Source organism: Nylanderia fulva, unplaced genomic scaffold, assembly GCF_048542155.1.
Source record: "Nylanderia fulva isolate GAGA-0341 unplaced genomic scaffold, ASM4854215v1 Scaffold19, whole genome shotgun sequence".
Lineage (NCBI taxonomy): Eukaryota > Metazoa > Arthropoda > Insecta > Hymenoptera > Formicidae > Nylanderia > Nylanderia fulva.
The window spans coordinates 3,333,120-3,345,851 of NW_028190161.1; the positions used below are offsets into that span (position 1 = coordinate 3,333,120).

At 35.7% G+C, this 12,732-nt stretch overlaps 1 long non-coding RNA gene across 3 annotated transcripts in view; it reads left to right on the forward strand.

Moving 5' to 3' along the window:
- LOC114931268 (uncharacterized) overlaps positions 1–12,711 on the forward strand; it is a 29,891-nt gene extending 17,180 nt beyond the window's left edge. For 2 of the 3 annotated variants that reach the window (XR_003819642.1, XR_003819640.1), the window contains 2 exons: positions 10,429–10,761; positions 12,457–12,711. This is a non-coding gene — a long non-coding RNA (uncharacterized LOC114931268). Of the gene's footprint in view, positions 1–10,428; positions 10,918–12,456 lie in introns of all 3 variants that reach the window. The other variant, XR_003819641.1, reaches the window with a different exon arrangement.
- Positions 12,712–12,732: the final 21 nt, after the last annotated feature.

Below are 12,732 nucleotides of genomic sequence, written 5' to 3' on the forward strand. Positions count from 1 at the left end.
TACCTAATGCAGACGCGACGACGATATATATATATATTCGGGGGCCCCTTCTTCTGCGAGAATTGACGTTTTAAACGACCGCCAATCTCGCAGATTTAACATTATAATAGTTATAGCTGTATCGGGTCTCTCTCTCTCTCTTGCTTTCTTTCTCCAGTTGGCCGCTCGTTTGCGGAAGTTGTCGTAAACCAGGGGCGCAAAGTCGTCCTCCGGGACACACGTATCACGAGGCTTTGCGAGTCGCAAGTGTTAAGCACTTTTATCGCTAAGTACGTGCTAGGGCGGCTATAACGACGCGTCGCGGAGATGATAAACGATAAATTAGCGGGAGGATTTTACGTCGCGTCTCTCTCTTTCTCCCGGCGACGACGACGGAGGCGGCCCCGGCGACTTCGATCGAATTATTCAAATTCGGGTTGTAAATTGCGTCGGACTCTGCCGCGAGTAAGATACCTCGCGAAATTGAGCCGTGTACAGCGCCGTTCAACAATACCGAGTGAGGAGAGAATATATAAGATACAATCGCGTTGTGTGCTGGTTATTTTAGTTATTTATCTCATAAAAGGCATACGATGCTAAGTTCCGCGATGCAATATAATTTCCATTCTTTTAGATCATCCGTCTTACTTATCCTGTAAGAAGCAATATTTTAAGAAATCATGCAGGAATATAAATATCTGAAAAATAATAGTACACACAGACATCATCCTTTTTCCGTTGTTTTATATTGTGCGAGAAACAGCAAGTCAATTTGGAATATTACTACTTACAAACTTTTTCTATCGCAATCTTAATTAATTATACATATTAATGAAAGCGTGAGAAAAACGCATCGGATTCTTCACGAGGAATCGCGGATAATATCCCTCGGAATCATACTCTCAATATTTAATCTTACGAATAGTTAGCAATTGGAGTGTCGAAGAGAGCTGGTAGATTTTCTCGGGACTGCCGTTATATACCGTCGTTAAATTCCCTGCGAGGAATATCGAGATCGATCTGTCCCGACTGCTGTTCGTGAGCGACTCTGTACCGCGCAGTTTGTGCAGGCTGCGCACGGGCAAATCTTCGTAGAAATATTTCGCCGTTTCGCCGACGTAATTGCTTTTATCCGATTTATATGAGAGACGTTTAAAAGCGCGTCGGAATTAATTCGGACGGTTGTTTACCGCTTTTCTCGTGGCACGTGCGAGTCGTTCCCGAGAGAGAAAGAGAGAGCATCATCATCATCGAAGTTTCCTCTCTCGTTTCTCGAAACTCGGTCATATTCTACTCACGCGTCTTACGCGCGTAGATCGAACCCGTTACCGGTTTATCCTATCAGGAAATTGGGCTACGCGAGTCGTTCTATTCCGCCCCTCGCGTTATGTCTCGTATATGAGAAGAGAGCCCGACCTTCTTCTTCTGTATAATAAGGGGAAATAAATACAGGGAAGTTGCACGAACGGTCTCTCACGAATTTCGAGAGAGAAAGACGAAGAAGGGCCAACGAAAAAAGGGTGGAAAATCTGCATTTTTATTATAGTATACCGGCCACGCGAAAAAGAGGTTCGTTATAAGTTTTCACCTCTATAGAGATATGTTGTATTTCAAACTGTTACCTTGGTATATCATAAAGAAATCGTTCTTACATTATAAGAATGAATAAACAATACTATTTACCAAAATTGAAATTGGAATGAAGTGTCTAAAATTTGAATACTTTTCTGTACAACGCAAATTTTATTTTTCCGCAGAGCAAATTCCCGTTAATATTGAGAATATGAAAATAAAATTTCTGCATATGTATAAAAACGCGAAACAAAACGGGATAATTTTTAAAGCGGCAAATTTTAATTTTGTCACAAATGTTTAATCTTGAAAAATACGACAATATACAATTCTCAATCTCTCTGTTAATAATATTCACCTCCAGCTAACTTCAATACACATTCGTTATTCACGCACTAGTAATTACCGAAGTCGTACACATGAATGAGTATACGTACGCAAATCGGATATCGCGATAGAGGATCCTGGTCATAAACGCAGAATCGTCTATTACAACTATTAGAGCTGTTAGAAGCTTTGCCAGACTGGACGCCAGAAAGATTACACAATTAGGAAATGGCCGGTATCCAAGAGCAAATCTCTCTATCTTCTCGAACGCATTACCCTAGCTACCCTGCGAGTATTCCGTCCTTCTCCTTTGGAGTTCAAAGAGTCTCGAAACATGTTTAAAATAGTACAAAGTAGACGGCACATAGCACAGCGCGAGAGAGAAAACTCATTAAATCTAAAAACAAATAGATACATAGTAGCGACGCTCTTGCACTCTAATGTTAAAGCTTTTTACTACAGCGTGAATTTTTTACATATAATACACTTTTCGTGGTTGAAACTTTTACTAAGCTTCTTTATATACATACAATCTACCACTACTTTGATTTTTGTAACTTCATTCTTTATTAAAGCACACGGTCATCAAAATTGATGAAAAGTATCTGCTTTTGTTTTTTGAACATATGTATCTTTTGTGAAATATGTACGATAGTAAATCTATCAAGTTAAATATACACGAGTTTTTCCTACTTATTATTTAAAAATAATATATAATATAGATAACAATAATTTAACTATACGTATGCATGATATCGTAAAAAATAGTTTAGCATTTTCTCCAAAGAAAATTAGCATGTATTTGCATTCAAAGTGAATTTTTACATGAGATTTAATTAAATTCAAGAAAATGCGTCCCCTCAAGAGAAAAAAAATCGCATATTCGAGATATAAAAATCAAGATGTGTCTAAACATCTTTTACGATCATTTTATCGCCGGCGCTTCCACGTAGATTTTCTTCTTTATTGCCAGAGGCTGAATGATAGGAAACCTCAATATATTTCGTATCGTCCGAAATATTTCGATGACGTAAACGGGGAATATACGAAAGCGCGTAGGTCTTCGTATTACATTATTCGCCTTCGTAGATACATTGGTATGTGTGTCCATGCTATCTCTCTCTCTTTCTCTCTCTCTTTTGTATGTGTGGATGTGTACATAAAGGTCCACTCGCTTTTGCACGTGGCTTCAGCGGCCCACATCTCCCGAAGGTCATTCACACTGGGACAATTATTCCAAATGGACTCAATTTCCGAGATGTAATTTAAAGGGAATTTATATTAAGGAAAAGCAGAAATCCAATTAAGAATTTATTTAAAACTTTTTTTAAGAATTCAAGTTCAACTTTACATAATAATACAAGACAAGATATATGTGTAAAATTCTCGGCAAAAGTAAAAGAATAATAGAATGATACATATATATTTGACGAATTTCAAGATAATTCTTTCTTGACAACAATTTTTAACGTAGAAAATTACATGTTGTTTTTTTAATAATTGGAAATTTTAACAAATTAAGAATTTCTTGAGAATTTGATTTTTTAAAAATTTAGTTTTAAATAATAAATTAAATCTATAGCTTTATTCATATTTTGATAATTTGCAATATTAACTTTTGCGAAAAATCTGATATTGAAATTCTCAAACACATTTAATATTGGCAATTTATGTATTAAGTTTTAAATTTCATTGTCATAGAAACATTGCATCACCGTTAGAGCCACGTCCAAATGAATGAATCTCTTGAAATCTGCGAAGATAAATTTGTCGTTGATTCCATAAGCTATTGTTATTTCACCATTCATTGTGTATTTATACGAATTCCGCACCTGTGATGTGATATTGAAATAAACGAATCTTGTCGCGTTACATGATTCAATACGGAGACTCCGGATAAAGTGATAAATATGATATACAATTCTAAAAATTGCGCGACAAATAATCCCTATTTGCTATATACATTTTATTTGATTTGAAACCTAGCATTGAACACTCTCAGTAAAGAAAGAACAAAGTTACGCAATATGACGCATTACTTCGCAGGTCAAGCATATTTGCCTGTTTGTTTCGGCAATCTACCTGACCAGGGGCGACCATTTATATTCACGTATTCACTGATCGGTATACACGTTTGTTATGTGCTTCGCATAATCGCGAGAGGTTGGTCATTGAAAAACGAACGCAAATCTACGTTCGCGATCCAAACTTGCGCGCACCGATATAGGAGCCAATTCCTACACACAGATTTGACAAATTTCGGGATATCGGTCAGACACGTGGATATATATAGGATCCCTTTGCTTCGCACTGAAGAAAATAAAGTGCTTTTTAGCGTTCAAGCTAGCACAATGTGCGTTGTACGATTCCGTGTGTTCATTAATTCTGTACATTTTATGTAGGAGCGAAAGGAACGTAAGTTGGCGCAGGACCAAAGTACAAACACGTAAATACAGAATTAAATTACAGAAATAAATGCGACGAAACGATGAATGCGGGTATCTACCGGCACAATCGGACACGGCTTCTATATAAAAGAAACAAGAAGTCTCTGTGACAAAACTGAGAAATTCGTCGTTATAATAAGGTCAGCCTTGACAAATAAACGACGCTATAATTTACGACTATATTAATGATCCGGAAACTTATACATCAACATCTTTTTCCACTAAATTGTCTTCGTAGTGAACAATTAAAACAGTCACACGTAATATTATTGGAAAAGTAAACAAGTCAGCGAAACAAATTGTCTTTTAAATATTTTATTATACCATAGGATTTGATAATTAATTATATTATATATTTATCATATTAATTATTATTATTTAACGTATTATCATCATTAAAATTTTATATGATCTATCATTGGCATTAGCAAATTGGATTCCTCATGTTCCTTTAAATTACATCTCTTTTATAGCCTCACGATTTGCATTTTCTTTTTTTCTCATTATGATTTATGCGTCATTGATGTTTCCATTCACACACGAATATACAAAGTAATACGATATATATTTTTTTCGTTTCTTTCTACTGTAGATCTCATAGCTAGTACTTAATTTTATTATATCATATTTCATCACGACACGTCATAGAATTTGTCTGGTTTATTCTCGAGACATTTATGCATGTTATTTTTTCCAGGAAAATTCACACTTTTTATGTAAATATTAAATATTTTCATAAATAATCTGTCAAAAGAAGCAAAACATTCTTGAAAACTTCAAATAATATATAATTTCCAAAGCAGAGCAAAGTGTAATGCACAAATAGGCGTAGGATTATCTATCTTGCACATCTCGAATTGTAAGCTACATCGTCATTCCCGCATCCATAATGGCCGGCTTCGTTTGCTTACGTCTCTACGGTATGCGTGTGTGTCAGTATGTCAGATGGTCGACAGAAACGATCGCTATACTCGCGCGTTCCCTCATTGGTACACGCGCCGTGGTTTGCATAATCGCGAGGTTACGCGCGTTAAGAAGGATGTGCGAGTTAACTTAGCTCGTTGCATTAGCGGAGATGAACTCATTCCGCCTATTTCTCTCCGATTCTCCATCTCTCTCTCTCTCTTGGTTCCCTCTCGCGAAATGCGTTCCCATCCGCTCGTTTTGTCTCTCCCTCTCTCTCTCTCTCTCTCTCTCTCACATATTTCTCTATCCTTCTTCCTGGACCGCGGCTACAGCCTCTCATTTCTCGCCACCACCCATCGTCGAGTTCCTCTTTATCTACGGCGGACTTAACGAACCTTGAAAATCACGTCTCGCGAGATGTTTACTAAAGTCTCTTGAGCGCCTAGTATCGCCGTCGTCTCCGCACTGTGCGACCAAATTCCGAAAACGTGATAGGTATAACAATAAGCGCCGCTTGCGCCTCTCTCCGCGAGCAACGTCTTCCGGAGAACACGGTCATTTGCATTTTACGCAGGCTTAAATGTTAATTCACAAAGGAGATCCGCGCCGACCGCGAGAGTTCGATACGAAAGTTTCGAGACGACTTTAGCCGCCTCCTCCGCGTCGAGCAGAACTTCCTCTTCCGCGAAACACGGACGACTAAATTACTAACGAATCAATTAAATCTTGCCCGTCGATCTGTAAACTGCGTCAATCAGCGGTAGCACTTGGGCCGATCTAAATATACAGATTGAATTGAATGGGGTTTACAATTCTCGATGTAGAAGCTAATTCATCGAATTGACGGATAAATAAGAAAATGTATTTTTTTACCAAAAATTTATGTGTATTTTATAGCAAAATCAGTGTTAAATATATTCAAAACCTTTGGACTTTTATCGCTCGGCATAGTTTCATTTCTTTTTCTATTTTTTAGAGTTAAGACGAAATTGAATAATTAGCCATTGAAAAAATAACGCGTCAACACATAAGTTCTATGAAAATTGTTCTACCTTACCAGTTATAGACGATTTAATTTTCTTCGATATTATAAATATCTCTTCAATCTATTATGATAATTACAGTGAAATGTAAAATCAATCTCCTTTGTGTGATTATTAATAGAAATATTACAGAATGCATATATATCTCATAATGATTTGCTGTATTGAATGTAAGCATCTTTAAATATTTAGATGCACAATGACTTGTTATTATTTAGTTATGCAACTTTGTATTTTAACTCTGAGAATAATTTTATGTAAATATACTTGAAATGAAACACACGTATTAAATACTAGAGATATTAAGTATATGATTAAGTTTTAAAGAGATATCCATATATCTCTCTATTTATATAAAATTTAATGATTAAAGAGTCTCAAACTAGTAAAATTAAGATGTATCAATGTGTTGTTTAACAAAAGTCAATATATCGAGATTCTACAGCTCTTGACCATCACAACTTGTAATTATAATTTATAAATTATATTTTTCAACGTATATTAGAAGTCTATAAATATTGGGAATTTTAATTAACACGTTATGCAGTATCGATAACGTGTTCCAATAAGTTTTAAGATTAATATTCATTTATTTATTAAAACTGTTTTAAATCGCTATTTCAAATGGGTCATATAATTGTAATTAGCCTTAAAAATATATTTCGCAACATATTTACGGAAATGAGGTTGAAAAAAAGAATCTTGCCGACAACTAATTCTGTTCGCATGATGAAATCGTATCCCTATCAGAATCCGCGAGATTTATGCTCGCGAACTTAAAAAAAAATCGCGGCCGCATCGATTCGATTTCGCGTGCGGTAACGAATTAACTACTTAATCATGCGAAAGTACGCGGGTCGCGACCGCGGATTAACCTGAATTATAAAGATAGATTCGAGAAAATTATACATTCCTATATACAGCACGCGAGTGCGATACACCGCTTTCCAATCGGAGCGGTTTAAAGATCCCTGCACGGGATGAAATATTAAATCTGGAATACGGGAGCGGCCGATATAGCTCGCGCTCGCGCTCGTAATATCGTCCGATTAATAATGGCCGGCAAACGGCCTCGGCTAGAAATATGAGAAAGCAAGCACGAGTGGCTTCGTACGTCCGTCGTCGGCACGACAATGCATTTAATCTACTTGCAAATTAATGTTACACGCCTGTTGTACGGTTTATTTTGGACTCAAGCCATAGTCTGAGAGAGAGAGAGAGTGGCGTATTACTCTGTACATGCATTCTTCTTCTCTAGCATTTTTGCATGCGATTTTTATTTTTCATCTTTCTACAATTTCGCAAACTGCTGAATGAGATGACCTAGTTAATAGTTGTTATATCTCCGACTTATAATTAAATTTCATTACTTGTTTCCTTGCGGTATAATACATCGGAAAGTAACACGAAACGAGAAAAAGTGACCTACATTTGACTTATTCTTTAACGAAAATGATGTAATTCGATTCTCTGCGACCCGCAATTTCATTGGGATTTAAATTTTGTCATAGAGCATTTGACGTGAGAGTAGATATGAATGCTTTTAAAAGGGAATTAATATTCAACATTGCACAGATGCACATAATATATATCCGAGAAACTTGATCGCAATTTTAACACATTCTCGAATAATTGCTCAAGCCAATTTCTCGTTGCAATTAATGTTGAGATTTTTGGATCTCATACAAGCTGTGGATCACGATTCTGTAAAAAAAGAGAAAAAGAAAGACACATAAAATATTCTTCATTTATAATAGGTCTAATATTTTTTCATAAAGGAATAATTTCCATGTAATGTAATTCTTCATGATAATAATGAGACAGAGAAAAAAAATGTTGATCTTTTCATATTGGTCTAATTAGAATACCGCGCACATTCACGCACATATGACAGTAATATAATCTGGCATGTTGGACAAGAGCTGATCATGCACAGTCACTTTGCTCTACAAATACACACTTCGATTATCTATCCGAGGAGAGACGATAATTTTCGGTATTATGGCATGTGTAGAGGCGGCTGATGAAGAAGGGGACGGAAATCCCCTTCGGGATAATTTCGGCCGATTAAGTGGAGCGTTGGCCGATCTCTCCTTATTCGTTTCTTTTCGGCTACTGTGCGGAGTTTAACGTAATGGTTAGACCGTGTACGACGACGAGGTCAGATCCCAATCCCGGTCACGAATGAGTCACGATCCGAGTCGTGCAGTCACGAAATTACTGCTCGATTCTACAAGTCTCTCTCTCTCTCTTTCTTTTTTCCCGACAGTTGGATTTTATTGGATATTTTTATATGCATTTATTTATCCATTTTTTGCTTTATTATTTATCTGATGTATTCATCTTATATATTTGTGATTACTCGTTAGATATCTTATTAAATTGAGTTATGAATATATATTCAAATTATTTTTAAATAAAATTTTTGTGTAAAATTCCCAATGAAACATAAATCATTTATAAGAAATTGGTTGATATTTTGCTAATGTTGATAATTATTACTTCGAAGTAATACAACATCAATGTCGGAAATGATTGATATAATGTAGATAATGGAAACACAACAATGTAGAAATAAATATATGAATCCATGATTGCAAACAATGATCAATATTAACACACTGGAGATATGTAATGCGACAATGCAAGAAAATTATCGATATTGCATATCGTTGATTTTTGAAACACACAACGGAAATTATTTCAATTAAACGTACAGTTAATTTTGCCAGCATTTATCTAAAAATCATTGATGTCAAATTGATGTTTCGTATGCTAAATCCGATATCACATATACGTATGTGCGAATGAAAAAATTGAAAGCCTCTGGAGAAAAAGTGCACACTTCATAAAATACAAATTTACAGAATATTGTCCATGTTTCGTTATTAATCTCTTGAGCGGATATGTATGATGCATTCTAATTGTCTGTTATGGGCTGATCGTATTTATCATTCCGATATTGATTCGAAACTAGTTTGCTAGATGTTCACGACAAGTACTGCATGCAAAAATCATTGAATTGCAGTCAAAAACACACTTTACGAGTCCGACTATACGTATGTAATAATGATGCAATCGATGTGTTACGGCAAACTGTATTATTTGGATTATATTGCTGTAGAGATCTCCGTGTAAATACATATCTATATTTTTCTTATTCAATTGCAGCATTATTATTTTCATGTTTATTGTGTATATTTTAAATTATATATATTATTATATATTTCTGCTTTATTCCAACATTTATATTTTCTGATTTTAATTCTATTTCATGTCCAAGTTTTAAATATTGCAACAACAGACTAGGGACAATTTTAGAAATTTATCGTATAATATATTTATTAACTTTTATATAACGTAATAAATATTATACATATCTGATAAATTTCTAAAATTGTTTCTAGTTGCTATAATATTTAAAACCCGGAAATGGAATAGATTTAAAATTAGAAAAGATAAATTTTAGAATAAAGCGAGAAGTGATTTTAATAGTCTTAAAAAATCAAATAATTTTAATAAAAAAATAGAATTTCATCGCTCTCTTTTTCTTTCTCTGTTAACATACATAATATCCAAAGTATTTTTAATGCATATCAGGCCAATATTATACATCCTACATATTCGCTTTATTAATATTTGCAGAAGTAAGTGCAGATATTTTTCTAATAAGTATAACATGTGATTCCATGAAATTCGCACAACTGTCAAACGGTATGAGAAAAGTGCTTGGAATCTCGGTCGAGATGCGCTCGTAACGAACGCGCACAATGCGATTAAGTTAATTGCCTCTTTAATTAGACGGCACACAAACTTACGTCTCGGCAGAGCCGGCTTCCTCCTTCCCGCCTTCACCATGCGTTGCACAAATATTTAATTACAGCGTCACACGTGCGGGATTACTTGGATCTCCTTTGCATTCGCAAAACCCGGCTAATAGTTAGTATGAAGCAGAATTTGCGCCAAGTTCCTATGCTCGCTCGATCTCTTCCTATACGCGTACATACGTAATAATAACAAACGTCACATCACGCAACGCTGTGATTGTGATTATATTATAATTTTCAAATTACATGTCGAACAAACATCGATTGATTATAAAATATCGCTAAGATTTTACATTTCAAGATAATTAAAGGGCAATTTATTTACAGGGACTTGCAAAAGACGTATCGGTGGTCCAAGGACAAGGGAAATCGATCGAAATTGGCATAAGACGCCATCCTGTCTCGCGCAAATTACATCTGTCAAGGAAATCATGCGTAATGGACGCATACATACACACGTGCCTGTTATCGATGCGCCAGAGGGTGGAGACAACAGTACGATGGCGCAGGAGAGACAGAGAAAGAGAGAGAGAGAGAGATTCGACGTATCCGTTATTCCGCACGGCTTAATGCACGCTCGAGGACCGGGAGAATGCAGGAACCGGGGTATATACGCGTCCAAAGGCGGTGTGAGACCCGCTTTCCCGCTGACCATTGGGGGTAATTATCGTGGCTCCGGGGAAAGCTCTCTCACGCTCAAATCCCTTCCGGCTAGCCAGCTCTAGCGCGGTGGCTCGCTGGTGCACGTCAACTCTCGACCCCTTTAAAAAGGTCGGCATCGCCGTGCATAACGCCGCGCCGAGGCGGCAATAACCGGTAATTTTTCTGCAGCGAGATCCTTGCAGCGCAGCAGCCAACCGCTGCTCACTCCTTTCCTACCCTCGGCGTCTTCATCCCTTTCGCCGCTCCAGGGGTGCGGGCCGACGAATAGACACAGCTCTCTCCTTTCGGAGACGAACCGCACAAAATAGAGTCAATTGTAAAAGCGGGGTCACTCGGCGACAGCCGATCGATTTTTTTTTTTTTTTTTTTTTTTGTTGCGCAAAGATCTTAGATCAAGAGAACGCGACTCGTTTCTCGCAGATAATACGCATTGCGCGTGCAGTAAAATATTTCATCGGTAATGACAATCCGTGTATAGAGCGTCTCGAGAATTTAAAAAATTATTTTTTTATTTACAGGCTGTTTTACAATTTACTTTTTATATAACAAAATGTATTAACATAATAATATCCTTATTAAGGTATCAAGTTTTTATACACATTGGATCATACATTAGGTTTGAGACTCACGAATTCAAAATTGACATAAACAATAATCAATGTATTGATAATCCTCAAGTATAACAATAGTATATATTTCATTTCAGTCACGCGAAAATGTGGATACCAGCGCTTTCTTGGGATGTTCTTGTGAACTATCTCATCCGTTACACGTATGATACGTTCAGCTCCAGATTATTTTCGAAATATTTGTTATCGATTTGCAGCGTAAACTATTCATTTTGCGCGTTTTATTTTACATTTTAGTATGTATATGAAAAGTTATAATTCCGATAAATCCCTTATACAAATTCGGGATTCAAAATTATGTACATAATAGAAATTCGGGAATTAATATTATGTACATAATAGAAATTCAGAAATTAAAATTATGTACATAATAGAAATTTGATAAATTAAAATTACGCGCGCGCGCGTGCATATTTTACAAATAAATATTACAAGTATTCTAAATATTAGAAATAAGTAAAATTTCTTTTAGAATTTTCTTATAAAGATTCTTCTAACACAGCATATCATAATTATTATCATTTTGAATTGATCTAAAATAAATAAATGTATAGCTGATTCAGAATTTGTATTTAAAACTTTGTCATTTCACTTACTTGATTTATTTTACACATTAGAATGATGACTAAAAAGCAATTTCTTTTATATAATATGCAATCAGTATTAATCCAATCCGCTATCTAATTTCCCAAGAGATTACCATAATATCCAAATTCATATAAGTCAGCTATAGGAATAATAAGTGTACTTTAAAGGATTAATAAATGTAAGTCATTAGTCTGCTTTGCATTTGAAAATAAAGATCGTAATATACATGTTTATTCATTTAAATTCACATTATCATGATTATATATATTCATTTAAATTCATCTTAATATGTCGCGTCTAATCCGGCACAACAGGATCACACGAAGCATAAAATCTAAATTACGCGATGATATAGCGAATCCTGTTCCCAAAGTTTCCGTTCCCGCCCCACAAATTACATCCACGGGGTTTTGTCATAGAGATCGAGCTATCTAATTGTAAGTCTTGCACCTTGACACGAAAACGCTGTTTTTAGGGAGCAGGCAAGCCGTCGTTATTAACGGTAAACAGACGAGACGTTGATAAGATGGAAACTAATTAAATCGTGAAGGATGTTGGCGATGTTTAAAATTCATGTAGCTATTGACCTTAGAGAGGAGTGATTACTAGTGTCAAGAGCAACTATATGGACGAGATATATAAAATACGAGCACGTACGTCGTGATGACTTTGTACAGGCGCATGACTGGGCATAATAAAATCTATATGTATGTATATTATATAAAATTTATATGTATCGGTTGTTAATAAT